The following is an 18,000-nucleotide window of genomic DNA, read 5'->3' as shown; positions in this document are numbered from 1 at the left end:
TACTCTTTAGTTTTCTTGTTTTTTTTGAGTGAGTTGTTTTTCTGTTCTCTGTGTTATTTCTGTTCTAATCTTCATTATCTTATTATTTCATGCTAACTTTGGATTCAGTTTGCTCCTTTTTAAATTTTCTAGTTCATTGAGGTATAGAATTAGGTTTTTATTTGCAACTTTTTTTCTTTTAAATGTAGGATTAAACTTTCCTTTTAATGTTGATTTGTTGCATTTAATAAATTTTAGCATGTTTTCAATTTCATTTGTCTCAAATTATTTTCTGATTTTCCTTATGACTGGTTCTTTGGCCCATTGTTTGTTCAAGAGTGTGTTAAAATATATTTGTGAATTTTCCAGTCTTCCTTTTGATTTTATTTGTAATTTCATTTCATTGTTGTTGGAAAAGATGTTTGGTGGAATTCAGTCTTTGTAAAACTATTAAGACTTTTTTGTGACTTAACGTGATTTCTTTTGGAAAATGTTCCCTATGTGCTTAAAAATAATGAGTATTCTGCTGTGTGGTCAAGATGATTCTATGTTTTTATGTTAGGTCCATTTATTCTATAATGTTTGATGTTCTAATTCCTTATTTATTTTCTTATTTCTGTCTGGATGATCTCTATTTTATTGATAGTGGGAGTATTGAAGCCTCTTACTATTATTGCATTACAATCCATTCTTTCAGATTTCTTAATGTTTGATTTACATATTTAAGTGCTTTGATGTTGAGTGAAATACATATTTATATCTTCTTAATGAATTGCCCCTTTGATCAATATAAAAATCCTTCTTCATTGTGAGTTTCTGACTTAAAATCTATTTAATATGATATAGCCAGTTTGGTCTCTTTTGTTTACCATTTACATGGAATATATTTTTCTAACCCTTCACTATTAACCTATGTATGTCCTTAAGTCTAAAGTGAGTCTCTTGTAGACAGCATATAGTTGAGTCTTGTTTTGTATCAATTTAGCTACTCTCTCTCAATTGATTGAGTAGTTTAATCCTTTACATTTCAAGTAAGGGAAGAATTTACTATTGTAATTTTGTTGATTGTTTTCTGTGTTGTAGTTCTTTTGTTCCTCTTTCCTTTCTTGTATTTATTTGTATTTTGTTGATTTTTGTATAGTGATGTTTTGATTCCTGTTTTAATTTTTTCTTTTGTGTATCTGTAAATACTTTCTTTGTGGTTATCATGAGGCTTATATAAGACATTTTATAGTTATAACACATTTTTCTTTTTTACTTCTTTGTCTTAATCATTTCAATCATCTATCTTTAAGTATGCTGATCACTTGTTTAGTTTGGTTACATCTGCTGTTGTACCCCTATAATGAATTTTTCAATTCAGTTATTCTATTTTTCAGTTCCAGAATTTCTGTGTTTCATTTTAGTAGTTTCTCTTTGTTGATATTCTCACTTTATTTATATATTGTTTCCCCAATTTAATTTATTTGTCTCTCTGTGTTGTGTTTGTGCTCACTGGCCTTATTTAAATCAACTAATTTGAATCCTTTGTCAGATAATTTATAGATCTCTGTTTCCTTATGATCAATTTCTGGAGATTAATTTTCTTCCTTTGTTTGAGCCATGTTTCTTCATATGCTTCCTGATTGTCAAAACTTAGGCACTTGAAAAAACAGTTACTTCTCACTGTCCTTAGTGAGCAGGCTTTGTACTTGGGAGATCATCTCAAATCAGTCTGGATCAAAATTTTAGGTCGATATGTCCTCTTTGAGCCTGTGTGCATAAGGGTTATCTGTTTCTTTTTTAGGAGTTTTACAATCAGCTGCTCTTTCTTTTGTTTGTTGTACTGCAGGTTCCTGGCATAGTGATATTGCTAAGCTCCTTTTTGCTTTCCACAGCCCTCAGCCATGCAGGGAATACTTGTTCTTCATGACTCTTAGCAACTCAGACAGAAATCAGTCCCTCAAGCATTGTCCCACCTCAGCCCCTCACTGGAACTCCTCTCTTCCCTTTCAAGTCAAGAGTTGGGTGTTTTCTTCCTGTGCTGAGCCATGCCAACTTGAGTGAGGGGAAATTGAAGGTGGAGAACAATGGCTTTTTATTTTGTTTTGTTTTAGTGTGACTTTTTTCAGCTTGTTCACCTGTAGCACTGCAACTTTCTAACTATTTTCTTGAATTCCCACAGGGCATTTTGGTCCACTTGTTGTTGTTAAGGTTGTGTCTCTGTGAGGACTAAAGACTCCAATTGCACTAACTTGCTGATATCACTTTTTTTTTTTGGTATTGGAGATTGAACTCATAGGCACTCAACCACTAAGCCACATCCCCAGCCCTATTTTGTATTTTATTTAAAAAAATTTTATTTGTTTTAATTAGTTATACAAATGGGAGTTCATAACCCACTTGATTCTAATGTATGAGATATGATTTGTCAAGAGCTTTGTAATGTTGTGAACATCCAATAAATAAAAACAAATTAGTTATACATCACAGTAGAATGTACTTTGATACTTCATATATAATGGAGTATAAATTCTCATTCTTCTGGTTGTTTATGATGTAGAATCACACCAGTCATGTATTTATATATGTACACAGAGTAATGATGTCTGATTCATTCTACTATCCTTCTATTATGTATTTTATTTTGAGACAGGGTCTCACTGAGTTGCTTAGCACCTTGCCATTGCTGAGGCTGGCTTTGAACTTGCTATCCTTCTGTCTCAGCCTCCAGAGCTGCTGGGATTACAGGCATGCACCACCATGCCTGGCTCTGATGTTACTCTTATCTTTCATTTCAAAATAGAATTAGTTAATTTGTATTTCTACCACATATGATATAATTTTTTAATTTAATCTTTGAAAGCTTTTCTGGAAGTAACAAGATATTTAACAATAATCCCTGTATCTTGGATTTTATAATGTATGGAAATAGTCACATTTATCATCTTATCTGCTTCAACTCTGGCAGGGAATCAGGGTAGGCATGTTAGTGTTTTACGTACAAGACCTAGAACTCAAATCTTGTGACCTCTCTAAGGTGACATAGCAATGAGCAGAGCCAGCCCTTTAAAATATGAGTTCTAACATGTAATTCAGTTCTCTTTCCACTGAGAGGAAAAAGCAAGAATAATCTGGGTGTGGTGGTGCACACCTGCAATCCCTGCAACTTGGAAGGCTGAGGCAGTAGGGTTTCAAGGAGATCAGCCTCAAGCAAAACCCTAAGCAACTTAGTGAGACACTATGTCAAAATTAAAAGGGCTGGGAATGTGGCTCAGTAAAGCCCTTCTGGGTTCAATCCTCAGCTCCCCCCTCCACCGCAATAGGAATAAAATTATCATGTTTTAATTTTTTAAAAATATTCATGAGGGAAAGGACAAGGTAAGAGATTTTGAAAAGGCCCTGGACCTCAATATAAGATCTTGAATAGACAGATTCTTCATACTTGATTGTTCCTTAAAGAGAGAAAGTATAGACTACAGTTCCAGAATTAGGTTTCTCAGGCTTTCATGATTTATATTCTTGTGCAGGTACCTCACATGGGCCTAAGTTTCCAAATCCTGAGAATTCCAAGATAGCTCCTTTAGTCCCCTGTAGTTCTGCCAATCTCTGACTTTAGTACATAAAGTGTATTTCCTTTTTAGAAATACAGTCTGAGAAAGATGAGGAACAGGAGAGAATGAAGGGGAGGAGAAAGAGATAGATATTCTGCCTTGTGGTTTCCAAGGAGAAAATGTTTCAGGTTATTTTTCTCCCAGCATACTGAGAAAGGAGATGGGCTCTGGAGTCCATTAGGGCTTACAGCATCCTGTACACGTTCTTCCAATAAATGGAAGGTCAGAACTGCTTGTTAAATGACATCTAACAGGATAAAATAGAGCTAAGCTAATTCAAAGGAGGAAAATTTCTGAGACATGGTTGTAGAATTATTAGCCGTTCTATTAATTTATTCTCCTTGCTATGAATTTTTGTCCAGTTTGTCAAGCGGAAAATATCTACTCATACCTTAAATACAATCCAAATTTAATGTAATATAATATTAATTTGATAATTTAAGCGGAGAAAAAACATAATAACCTTTGGTATAGTACCTTATTTGTCTCTACCTCTTTTATGTATTTTATCTCATTTAGTTTTCACAACCCTAGTGAGTAGGTGACTCTAGAGAAATGAAGGCTCTGAAAAGTGGCATGGTGTGTCCAGGGTCATCCCTGGTCAGGTGAAGTAGAGCTCAGGTCATACACAGGGGTAGCCAAATCAACTGTTCAAGGGAACATTTTGTTGTCATAATTTTGGAAATAGCATGCTATGATGTAGGTTCATTGATATTTATTGGGTAGTTAAATAGTAAATCAAGATGCCAAATTTTATAAGATGGTGAATATTTACTGTTCCATGTTTCTTTTCCTTCATGTTTGTAATGGTCTCTATATTAAAAAGCCTTTATGTAGATGTTTTGAACAATTTCACTTCATTGCTGATTTGTAAGCCCTAGCATTTTTACTTCTGACAAGAGACTGAATGAACCAGTTTGTTTTTCTTGCCCCCAAACCAGTTTAAATTTCTCTTAATTTCTTTCTAAATTAGCTATTAAATTTTTTATAATTCTTCACAAATTCAATTACATGATTTGATTAAAAATATTTATTCCTCACTTATTGATCATGAGATACTTGAGAAAGCCACCCTTACCCTTTCAATGTTTTATTTGTGAGAAAAAGACCAAAGCCACTGTGATCAGAGTCTTTGAAATTCTAGGAAAAGGATCCTGAGTATTTTGGGGTCATAAGCAAGACTCATGAGTGAAGTTATGAAGCTTTTATGGGTCAGATTTCAAAAGAAAGAGCTAGGGTAGTGTTAAGGTTTGGATATGAGGTGTCCCCCCCACTCCCGAAATGCTCCTGTGTTAATATAGGAATATTCAGAGGTAAAATGATTGGATTATGGGAGCTATAAGCTAATCAGCCCATCCTAGTTTGAATGGATGTACTGGGTGGTAACTGTAGGCAGGTGAGACATGGCTGGAAGAGATGGGTCACTGGGGATGTGCCCTGGAAGGGAGCATCTTTTCTACAGTCCCATTCCCTCTCTCTGCTTCCTGGCTACCTTGAGGTAAATACCTTCTCCTCATCCATGCCCTTCAGCCCTGATGTTCTGCCTCAGCTTGGGCCCAGAACAATGGAGTCTGCCTACCATGGACTAACCCCTTGAAATCTCTAGCCAAAATAAATTTTTCCTACTCTTAAGTGGTTCTTTTCAGGTCATTTGGTCACAGCAACAACAACAACAACAACAACAACAACAAAAACAACTGTAACACAGGTAGGGGAAGAATGTTTAGAAAAACACAGTAAGCAGAGAAGTTAGCATGCAGAGCTTTTGAAGATATAGCTTATAAAGAAGAGGAGTCAGTCCTGAGTTATTATTTTGGTCATGCAAGACATGAGAACATAGGAATGAATGGATGAAGGAACTGGATTTTTTTTCCAAAAGGTCAGAAATAGGTTAATGAATTTTAGTATCTGCTGAAAATCTCAGAATCACTCCTTGCTAACTTGGTGAAAATGATACTTTCCAGAATTTAAATAAGGAAAAGAGTCTCTAACAATATACTTTCTAGTGAGATATATATGTATATGTGTGTGTGTATATATATATGTGTGTGTGTGTGTGTGTGTGTGTGTGTGTATTCATTGTTTTTTAAAACAATTTTAGAGTCAATTGAAGCCTTTTAATTTGGGGGTGTTGTGTCTAGTGCAGAGGGGACTTTGGGCAGGACTTCATGGCACTTATTTAGGCTACTCAAATACTGCAGCCTTCTCTCTCCAAGTTCCTCCAATCCAACCACCATGTGTAGTGAAAAGAGCATGAATATAGGGATTTGGCAAATCTGGAGGGAAACCCACGTACTGGTCACATGAACACAGGTACACAGCCCATGAAAGTTTTGTTCTATTTACTGCTGTGTTCTTAGCATCTAGAACAGTGCTTGAAACACAACTAATACATAATGAATAAATATTTGTTTTATGAAATTAAATATTAATGCTCCATTTTGAACCCAAATTTTCTCCTTAATAAAGAGGGAAATCTAATACTCAGTTCAAAGAGTGTGTTAAGACATTTTTTAAAATGTCAGCAAAAGTGTCTGAACACAATATCTTTCACACAGGTTTCTAAAAACATGCCTTTCTTTTCATTCTTAGATCAAGATTTTACTTAACTATGTGTTTTAGCAATACGTTACTTTTTTAGTTTTATGACTATACATTGGGATTTCAAAAAACATTTGATCTAATATCTATAGGTTCAAGGACACTATGAAAGTGTGAACACATGGATTGGAAAAACAAACCAACATTAGCTTTGATGCTTTTTGCTGACTCAGTGAAAGTCTGGCCTGAGTGAAATGGAAATAGGGAATGAACAGTGAGATGAATTAGTGACTCTCCCTTGGGTCTGTCAAGGGACACCTGTGATTTCACCTATTTCAGTGACTTGACCAACCTATTCAGTTTTACAAAGTGAAGCAAGACAGTTGAACTAGACTGTCTATAGATGCATTTTGAGTTAGACAAAAGTCACCTAAGGGCTAGTTATCTTTATTCAATATATTTAGTTATCCATTGAATTTTATAAAAGTCTAATCCAACAAAATGTGCCAAGACCTATGCTAGATGCTAGAGATACAAAGACAAGTAAGAAACTTCATTCCATTTTCAGATTTAGGATAATATTTGCAAGGAATAATGAAAATATTTTGAGGCTTTGCCTTGCATAGATCACTTGGTCTTTGAGAATATCTTAGATATGCTATGAAAAGTGATTACTCTTATCCTAGGCATTGATAACTGCCTAGGCCTCTAAGTAGTACAGGTCAGCTCAACCTCAAGAAATAAAATCTTTAGGGAGCTGTGGATATAGCTCAGTTGGTAGAGTGCTTGCCTAGCATGCACAAATTCCCTGGGTTCAATACTCAGCACCACCAATAAACAAACAAACAAACGAAAAACAAACAAACAAACAAACAAATAAATAAATAAATAAAAATATCTAAGCATTTGTATAACTTAGATGGCTTATATATCTGGCACTAGAGAAAGGGAAAGCTTCTCCTTCATTTTCCTTGTAAGATCCACCTCAATTCCTATTTGGAAATGATAAGCAGTGGGCTGTCCTTTCCTGTCCCCAGAAGTTAACATTCCTTTCAAGAGTGAATTCATATCAGAACTTCTGGTCTGGTCCAGATAGTCCAGATAGTTGATGATATCTTCCCTAAAAATATGGCTTACTTAGTTTTTAACAGATACTAGAATAAAATACACTTTTCAAAGACAGTACATTCTGGAGATAAACTTAGTTTAAAATTTTCTTCTACTAAGGGCAAAGATCCAATAAATTATGAAACAGAACACTGACTATCTCAATTGGAAGCATGTGTATTCTGGATGATGCTGACCAGCACAGTTTTTCTGCTAAACAATAGGTGAGAATTTGCTTAGTCAGACGAGTTTCACTAAACAAATGAAAACTCTTCTATTGATGCCATCACTACTAAAAACAAAACTTCACTTTAAAATAACTTTTTAAATTTGTTTTAATTAGTTATACATGACAGTAGAATGCATTTATGCACTTTGATATATCATACATAGATGGGATATAATTTCTCATTTTTCTGAATGTGGATGTTACAGAATCATAATCGTCATGTAGTCACATATATACATACAGTAATAATGTCTGTTTCGTTCTACTATCTTTCCTATCCCCGTATCTCCTCCCCTCCCCTCCCATTACTTCCTACCTAATCTTAGGTAATGCTCTTCTTCCCTAGTGCCCCCTGCCTTATTGTGAACAACTTCACTTTTAAGTGATACTTCCCCTATCCAAGCCTCCCCATCACCTGTTGCAGGGATGCTGAGACCATCGTGTCAGTGACTGCACATCTCTGACAGTGTAGACCTGAGTCACATTTTGGTATCTTCTTTGTCTTTTAGTTTGCTAATGAGTATCTACTTAATGCTTATGGGGAACACTGCATTATATTTGCTGCTTTTAATTTCATTTTTAATGACTATTTTTATTCCTTTACTATCCTTAGGGAAGCCTGTGATTAAGGTAGTCATAATTGCATGCTCTGGTATGTTCTTTTGTCTGTATAATATGGAGATCTGCTTGTAAGAAGACATGAAGATTTTATCAGGCCTTCAAGAGATATCACAAATCGTTCACAGAAACTATTACATCCAGAGGTATTAATCCAAATTCCTCCATGAATTTAGGCGAAGAAAAAAAAATCAGAGGATTACAACATTATCAACACTTGTTTTCTTTCATCAGTATAGACTAAAACAATTTAAAAAGTCAGAACACACTGACTTGTCATTAAGATTGAAACATTACAAGGAGATGAAAAAGATACAGCATAGTCAGGTCAGATGCAAAATCAAATCAGTGATGTTGGCAATCAGTGCATGGAAGACATTGAATGTGCACTTGCAAACCAAGTCTACCTGTGACTAGCTAAGGAGCTAAGGGAGTGAGTCCACATGAACAGTCAAAGAAGGTTCTTGGATGCAATACAAAGGAATTTAAGTAAGGCCCTTTTTTTCTGCTCTCATTATTTACCATGAGGTCTAAAAGTTGAGAGGCTAAGGTGAATAAATTAATTGATTTGTCATTAGTTAAGAAAAGTGGAAAACAAAGCTAACATCTTTACTAAGTTTAGAAATTTAATGAGCAAAGATATATGTGCAATAAAAATTTAGTTACACCATTTAGAAACTCTAGTCTGTCTTTATTCCCTTCTGCTGGACAGTGGGGTGGGAGTGGGAATGTCAGACTAACAGACGCTTTGTGAACATGTCATGCTTGTCATTTTTCTGGTAGAGATATTGAGAAATGATTTTCTGTAAGGCTCATGTAAATAACCATTTACAATGGAAGATTTCATTTCAGTTCAAAGAAATTTGTCTTGTTCACACTCTTCTTGAAGAAATAGCTATAAGTCTAGAAAACATTACCTTTGTCTATTTTGTTAAACCATTTCTAATGTTTGTGTCAATTCTGAATCTGGGGAGATATTAAACAATCAAGTTAATGGTATACTCTTAATAGTTATGTTCTAGGAACTTTCAGAGGCCTGATAAGTGAATGGGGTCCAGTTCTCCCTTCCTCTCAGCCTCTCTGCTTTGGATTTCTTGAGTCTGTTGCACGATGATCCTAATTGTATTGCACAGGGAAATAGGTAAGAGATTCTTCAGAAGAAGGGGTTTAGTAGACTTTGAGTACCAAAGATTGGTGGGGGGCCTAGCAAGGGGAACAAGGGGGAGAATAGAACACAAAGCTGTAGGATGGGTAACATTACACCCTCAGGATTAGTGAATAAAGAGATCTTGTGCTAAGGTTTGGGTAAAGTGACAGAGGAGTGAGCCCAATGCTGCTGGGAAGGAATGACCAGGCACAGACTGCACATCAGGGACAAGATTCAGAAAGAAGTCTACCTTCAGTTTTATATTTTGATATATGCTTAAATGATTCAACTTCCTAGGAAATTAATTAGAAACAAGTTGCTTATTATTAGTCTTAATGCTTTACTAAACTATTTGTCTAACCACAGCCACTCATAGTTCTATGAGTTTAGAATTTATATTCTCACAGATCAGTCTTATCTCTGTCTACTATAGGATAGACTCTGCTTTATTTTCCACGTTCTTTTTTTTTTCTTTTTCAGTATTGGGGATTCGCTCAGGGTCTTGTACATGTTAGACATAACTCTACCACTTAACTACATCCTCAACCTTTTTAATTTTATTTTGAGTCAGGGTCTTACTAAGTTACTCAGGCAGGCCTTGAACTTGTGATCTTCTTGATTCTCTCCTGTGTTGCTGGTATCTAAGTGGGTGCACTGCACCTGGTTTATTTTCCACAATTCTTACCTGCATTTTGAAGACCAAAGCCATGCTTGTGGCCTCTGATGGCACCTCTATGGGAATTGAAGTATCTTTAGGAGTAAGAAGGCATCAGTACAGTATGTTCTCTTAATGAATATCTTTTGAAGAAAGTGATAGTCCATAAGTATTTATTTCACCCAATTGTATCCAGTTAAAATTCCAACATAATAACAATCATAGTGGTGATAATATTATTTTATGAGATGCTGTTCCAGGCACCATGCTAACTAATAATGTGCACCATCTCATTTTATGAAATATAGTAGAGGAAACTGAAACACCGAGGGTTTGTTAACTACGTGGGTTTCATGGTTACTAAATGGAAGAGTTGAGATTCTAACATAAGTTTCACTGACTCCACTTACATTAGTTTTCTCAGGCTGCCATAACAAAATTTCATACACTGGGAGGCTTAAAAAACAGAAATTTATTTCCTTGCGATTCTGGAGGTTAACAGTCCAAGATCAAGGTATAATTGGTTCCTTTTGAAGGGGCTCTCTCCTTAGCCTTTAAATGGCTGTCTTCACATGGTCTTCCCACTGCCTGGCTGTGTCTTAATCTCCTTTTCTTATAATAACACCAGTCATATTGATTAAGGCCTAGCTCCATGAACTCATTTAATCCCAATTACCTCTTTAAAGACTCTGACTCTATAAACAGTCATATTCTGAGGTACTGGGAGTTATGATGTTGACATATGAATTGGGGGAAGGGTTTGGAGTGACACAATTCAGACACAATTTAATAGTCCTTAAACCATGAAATCTGTGTATTGCCAATAAGAGGAAATACCAGGTCATCTAGCCATTTCCACCCTGGTATGAATTAATTTTTTCCCAACACATTTCCTGCAGGAAAAGTTTGGTGGTGAAACTGATAAAGAATTTTGGAAGCTTTGGGTTATTTAAGGAATGAAGAGAAGCCTTCAAAGTTGGAAACAAGAAAGAGAACCTGTGGATGCTTAGGACCAGCATCTCCTAATTTGCTATTTTTGATACAGCCAAATTTCTGGAACTAAATTCAACACAAGTGTCCTTCTATTTTTGCTTCTCTATTTCATCTTTTCTAGCTTCTTTTCATTTTTGTTCTGAAAGCATCATTGCTATCCAGCCAAACTGGCAGGCTCCTCAGCTCTTGGAAAAGCTCCTTAGCAAAATCCCATTGTCAATTCTAAATGACAAAAAAAAAGAAGAAGAAAAAAAGAAAAGAAAAAAAAGAGGAAGAAAGAAAAAAGTAACCTTCTAAGTTCTCTCCCATTTAAAAATAAATTATTAAAAAACTATAGACCTCTTTTGTTATAGAATGAAATCCAAAAATTGCCAGAGGGTATTGGAATGTTTATCAAGAATTCACAGGAGGCCAATCAACATCAGGGATGATTTTTTTTTTTTTCTGGTGAACTCCCAATTTCCATCATGGCTGTTCCATCCAAAGGAATACATCAGCAAGAAAATCAGAGAACTGTTCATACCCTGCCTTCTGAGAGTCCTTATTTCTACAATCTCTTGGGAGCCAAAACTAATGGAGGAAGCAGGACCTTCCCTCCATCCTCATCTATCAAAAGGCCAGTTCTTTTGATACATTTTCTTTTCCAGTGCCAGTAAATTTGCCCATGGATGCACACTGCTGAATTTGTCATTTGTCCAGAGGCAAAATTAACTACCAATTTACTTTTGGACACCATGCTCAATGTTAATAATCCTGCTTGACAGCCTGCTAAGGGGCTCTGAGTCAGGAAGAGCTAATAGGTTTCCGTTTGCAAGCCAACTCCAAGTGATTGATTTGTCGCGACTGTCTAGGCAAGGTCCGTCTTGAGAAGGTTGTAAGACCATTTTTTTTTCTTTTTAAAGAAAGAGTGCCATAATCAATTAGTGAGGTCTGCCATGGAAGAAGGACTAATGGCACAAACATAAACTTATGTTTCATCAGTAATAAATTCAGAGTTACAATTTATAGCAAACTTATATTATGCCAGGAATTGGGCTAAGACTGGAAACTTCATTAATTCAGCTAATTTTTCAGCTCTACAGGATAGGGGCTAAATAACCCTGCTTGTAAGGAAAAAGAAACTTGGCACCATGGACTTAAATAACCAACCAGTCCAAGGTCACCCATCTAGAAAGCCAGAGCAGGGATTTGAATCCTAGAAGCCATCACATAGATGTTTTGAAATAATACACTGAATATGTGGATTAGGTTTTGAGATGCAGCTGCCACAGGCAAAGATGTGGTGCTCCAATCACTGTAAAGCTGCAGGGCACCACCAAGGATACGGAAGTATTGCTTCCTTGGATTCAACCTCAATACAGATTTCCTGGCTTGGAGATGCTGGCTTGTCATCCTGTAACAGAGTCTACAAATATATAACAAGCACCTACTCTGTGACAAGAATCTAGGGATGCAACAATAAACAAAACAGAGTTCCCTCCTCTCAAGGAGCTTATAGTGAAGTGGAAGGAGGCAGGCAGTCAACACATAAACAAATAAGATAACTTCAGGCCCAGAGAATTGCTGTGGAGATGCTTAAAGAAGGTGGCTAGGTTGGACTGAGTGAGGGAGCTACTCTAGCCAAGAATGGAAACTCATCTAAGAAAAGGACCTGAAAAACGGAAAGGGGGCAGCTATGGGAAAGTACGGGGACAAGCATGCCAGACAGGGGAAGGAACAAATGCAAAGATTCTGACATATAAGGACCCACCTTGTTGGAAGGAAAAGTATGATTCAGTGACTGGGGATCAGTTTTTCTGCACAAAACCACTTGGTGGGAGAAATAAAAACGAGTGATTTGCCTTCTCTTTTCTCTCCCCCACCTGCTTACTGTCTTGTGCCAATAAGTCAGCAAGGGGCCCAAAACTTCAGCTTTGTGAAGAATTCAATGAATTCTCTTAGGGAAGAATATGAACTCACAACATGTACTGTAGAAATTGTCTATTGATAATATAATGGTCACACATCAGCACACTGGTAATAGGAATAATATTTTTTAACATAACTTAGAGATTTTATTTTTGTAGAGAATAGGTTAGAAAATCCAAGAAAAGGGAAGTCATTTCCATAAGTCTTGACACACAAATCATAGATCACAGATTTTCCATGAAGTGGAATTTTCTTGTCCTAACAGGAACTGAATCAGCACATCCTTTAGAACACAGGTGCAGTGGAGGACACCTCAGGTTAAGGGGTTTAGTGACATGACAATTGCTTTCTTCTTTGAGTCTTTTCTTATATTGATTTCAGGTTGATTTACATTAGTCTGTGTATTATTTTAAACTAAAAGAATGTATATGCACTTCATGATTATTATAAATAGAACAACTATTGGATAAAAGCCTAAATTAAATTTTATACAATGGTTTAACAAAGCTTCCTCTGGGATTGCTATGCCTCATGTCTGGGCTTATTTAAGAAGGATTTACCAAGCACTGTCTATGTATCCATAAAAGGCTATATTCTACAGGAGATAAAATTATAAAGCAGAGAAATTGTTGTTTCTACCCTTGAGAAACTTGCATTTAGTTAGGAATAATTTTAAAACTCTGTTGGGCCCAGAGTCCATGCTCTTAACTACTCTGGGGTCCTGCTTCTGCTCCTTGCTCGCTGTCTTGGGCATTTGATCTCTTTAAATGCCTTAGTTCCCTCATCTATGAAATAGGGAGAGAACTAAAATGCAAATCTAAAGCAATATAGTGAAAAAAATAATAGTAACTCAGATTGTATGGACCATTGTAGATCATTTTCACATACCTTTCTTTTTTCACATGGGTCTTTGGACTAGGTATTGATATCATCCCCATTGTATAGATCAGAAAACTAAGAGAGATCAAATACCCAGGGCAGCTAGTAAGGAGCAGGAGCAGGACCCTTTAATAGTTAAGAACGTGGGCTCTAGGGTCAGTTTTAAAATTTTGGCTTCAAATAATATTTATTTTGTAAACTCTAGCAAGTTTATTACTCCCTTTAAGCCTTGTTTTCCCCATTTGCCAGGAGAAAAGTGATATTTACTTCCTCCAGGTATTGCATTAAATGAGAAATATACTGAAGGTATTTAGCACAGGGCTGAGAAAACAGTTCACTCAATGAACACAGTCCTTGTTACCAGGAAGTAGCAAGGCCAGGATTGGATTCTGGAGTCTCATGCCTTGAAATTACAAGACCCTGCATGTCATATGGACTCCAGAGATTCTTTGCTTAGGTTAAAAACATGGCTCAGTCACTTACGTACAAGCATGACCATGGGCACATTACTTGACGGCTCTGTGCCTTGGGTCTTCCTTTGTGAATGGGGATAATTTAGTGGCTACCTCATTGGCTGATATGAAGATAAAGTGATTTATTACACATACAGCACTTAAAACAGGGCTCAGCACACAGTTAGCTCCCTAAAGGAATTCCCCATGAAGGATGAAGCATGGAGATGGGGTGTGCTTTGCTAGGAAGCTTCCTCCAAGCAGCACTTGTCATTTACATCCTGATGGAACAAATGCCAACAGAAACTGAATCGGCACATCCTGCTGTTCACCCACCTCTCACAGTTGGGGGAGGCATCGTGGCTACATTTGCAAACCTACCTCCACCGCCTCTCTTGCACCTGTCAAAACTGCAGGGGCTGCTCGGCAACATATGAAAAATCTAATTTGCAATAAGATCACTTTCTTCCAAATACATCTGTCCACACTTAAAGGTGGCAAAACACGTTTGAGAATTCGTAATCCTGAAAGGAGGGTATGAACCTGTCAGCATGTTCTGTCAACAGGCGTGATGTCTGAGCATTGTTGGCATCACAGAGCTGCTTGTTATCTGCCAAGCTTGATTGTTTCCCTCTCAAGTGGAAATCAGGAGGTTCTCTAACAGGAGGAGAAAGCTTTATGGAGCCCCAGATACAATGAAAAGCCACAGCCCTTGACTTTGTACAGTGGAGGGTTTAGGATCTGTGTGCTTTTAGTTTCATTTTGCAACCTTTCTTTTAACCTTTACCCCTGCCCTTCACTTTTCATTCCCTCTCTCTTCTTCCAGGGTCCAGTCATTGAATGGGGCAGAAATCGGGTCAGCTTTCCCTGCCACTTTGTAAACATTTGTTAAATTAAGCTACTGCTTATTGTACCATGTATTGGTTGTTTACATACACAACCTTATTTAGTCCTCAAACAATCCCCTGAGGTTTGAACCCTGGTCTGCCTGATGACAGAGTCAGGAATTTCATTGACAGACAGTGCTTCCCCTGCACATGTGCAAAGAACTTGTCTTCCCTATATACATCTATGTCTAAAAATATCCTATCATATATATATATATATATATATATATATATATATATATATATATATATATATATATTTTACCATGGAGGGTACACACACTGCCTTTGCCTATGTTTGAAGGCAGTTATGTGTCAACTGAGGTCTGAGACACTGAAGAAACTGGAATAGGATGGGAGAAAAAACAACTTAAAATTGACTTTAGGAAACGCTCTCCAAAGATTTTTTTCTTTACTTTGCTGATAATCACTATCCTCTGGTTTGCCACACTGTTGGTCACAGAAGCTTTTTCTGCTAATAGGAGACCATATTTTACTGGTATTACTTGGCATTTGGGGCAACTAAAAAGGGCAAAAAATAATCAAGTTGTAGACTAAATAGAAAAGTTGAGGAAATAATCCTAAATACAGAAATTAAATTAGATGAATCTTGGTGAATTTTAAATGTTATTCAAATGGGTTTTATTAAACTTAGGTAAGAAGTGGATACATCAGAAGACCTATGTGGCACCATATTCTGTTTTCACATGTGGCCTTAGGCAAGTTACTTAATCGTTTTTTAGAGACTTGATGTCCTCAGCTATAAAACTGGGGTTGTAATATCTGAATTACAGAGTGGTCATGACAGCTAAATAAGGTAACACATGTACAACACTTGGCTCATAGTAAATTAACTTATATTTCCCTCTCTTTGAATCCTTCCTCTCTTTAACAGATATGGAAAGAGACATTTTTAACAATTAAAAGAATCACAACATGAATGTAATTTTATTATAAAAGAAACAAGTCTCTTGCCATGACATGCCAAGACAGTAAGAATAACTATTTTAAAATTAAAATAAAGGAGTCTAGTGAGACAGAAATTCATATATTAATAGTGGCATTCTGCCCTTGAGTAATGTGGTTTTTGGCTGCCATTATTGCACTTTCCAGTTAATTTTCTGGGGGAAACTATTATCAAAAAAAAAAAAAAAAGGAAATTGAGTGAAATTAGTATATTTTTGTCTTCTTACTGGAAACTCCTTTGGTATACAGTATAATTGCCAGGAGGTTTGAGTATAGATTTAGAACATGGGGTATGACCACAGGAAATCCAGGTTGGATTTAAAGAAAGTAATTTCAACTTAGATCATTTTGCTCTAGAAGTTTCCAATTTCTAAACCAACTAATGGTGACAGTGTCAAAGTATTAGAAAAAAAGTGATGAGAATGTGATTACCTTTTTTTTTTTTTTTTGCTTTTTGGCACTCAGGATTAAATTCAGGGATATTTCACCACTGAGCTACATCCCCAGTCCTTTTTATTTTCTATTTTGAGACAGGGTCTCACTAAAGGAGGGTCTCTCTAAGTTGCTGAGGCTGGCCTTGAACTTGCAATCCTCCTGCCTTAAACACCCAAGTTGCTGGGATCACAGGTGTGTACCACCATGCCTGGAAGATATGAGTATTTTTGTATTGCTTTGTTCAGTATAAAAAAGTCATACTCACATTACATTCATTAGTGTCCTAAGTATCATAAAAATTTACTTAGGGATGTTGCTTTTTTCCATAGACTGACTTTGGAAATAGTAATTCTGAAGGCAGTTCTCTTGAAGTTGTTTAATTTTAGGCAAAGACAGGCGATGGCTTGGATGATGGCGGCGGGAAGTGAGTAAGTCGCTCCGTGCTCCGCATCGCCGCGCCCGCAGCGTATGTTGCCGCGTCTTAAAAGATGAAGTAAAGATCATTAAATGAGATCTGTCAACAAAGACTCAGCACCGTGTCAAGAAAGAGGCCTAGGTGGAGTGAATCCGCCACAACTCCAGCCAAGGTGGAGTGAGTCCATCATGACTTCAGCGCGAGCAGTAAGGCTGCAGCCCCCGAGCTGCCCGGCTCCCTCGGCCCCTTCTCCTTCTCCTCTCCACCTTTCCGCTTTGCTTCTCCCCCACTGTCTCTCCTCCCATGCTCAGTCCCTAAATCTAGATCTCAATTTCTTTCCCCCACCCCGCCCGCTCTCCCGCGTGTCCAGTACCCGGCCCGCGCGGGCCCCGAGGCGCTGCCTCCCCTCCCCCAGCCCGCACCCCCTCCCCGGGGGTCCCGAAGGCCACAGCTGGGCCGCCACCGCGCCGCCGCGGCCGCCTCCGCCACTGCCGCCTCCGCCGCTTCCCGCGGAGCACCATAGAGCAGACTCTTCACCTTGCGAGTGAGCTGCCGAGTTAAATGGAACAGCTGATAAGATGAGTGACAATTTAAAATCTAAGTGATCCAACATGGCGGTGGACGCTGAGAGATCAAGTCTCTAACCCCTTCAGCTGCGTGAGCATAGGGAGAAGTAAACTGTCAAAATACTGTTCGCTCAGGACCACTAGGCACTGTTGAGCTGAAGGGGATCCCGGGTGAACAGTCTGCCCCTCTCAGAACACACCGAGCCCGGATTGGGCTGCATTCTAGTTCTGGTTGGCCTGCTTCTCGTGACTCAGCACTAATGATCCCACTGAAATAACTAGTCGGCCCACCTGAACTCACAGAGGTAAAAGCCAACTGAGCACGATAGTCAGACCCAGGGTATCCCTCTGCTGACAACAGAGGTCCCTTGCACCAGCTACCAGGGGAGTTGCTACCTGAGGGCAAACAAATTCGCTGGGGGTCCTCAGCCCCAAGCCCTACAAACTTAGGGTCTGAGGGAGGCAAACAGAAAGGGTGTGCCCAGGCATCCATGGAAACAGGGCTCCCAGGAGCAGACCCGGCATGTAGCCAGTATTGTGGTGAGCGTCACAGGTGAGCGGGGTCTGGCTTGAGGAACCACAAGAGAAGGCCCTAGGCACTCAGGATTGGAGACCCGCACAGTCTGGGAA

The sequence above is a fragment of the Spermophilus citellus genome (genome assembly GCF_964194105.1).
Source record: "Spermophilus citellus genome assembly, chromosome: 4".
Classification (NCBI taxonomy): domain Eukaryota; kingdom Metazoa; phylum Chordata; class Mammalia; order Rodentia; family Sciuridae; genus Spermophilus; species Spermophilus citellus.
This window is presented reverse-complemented; position numbering follows the sequence as displayed.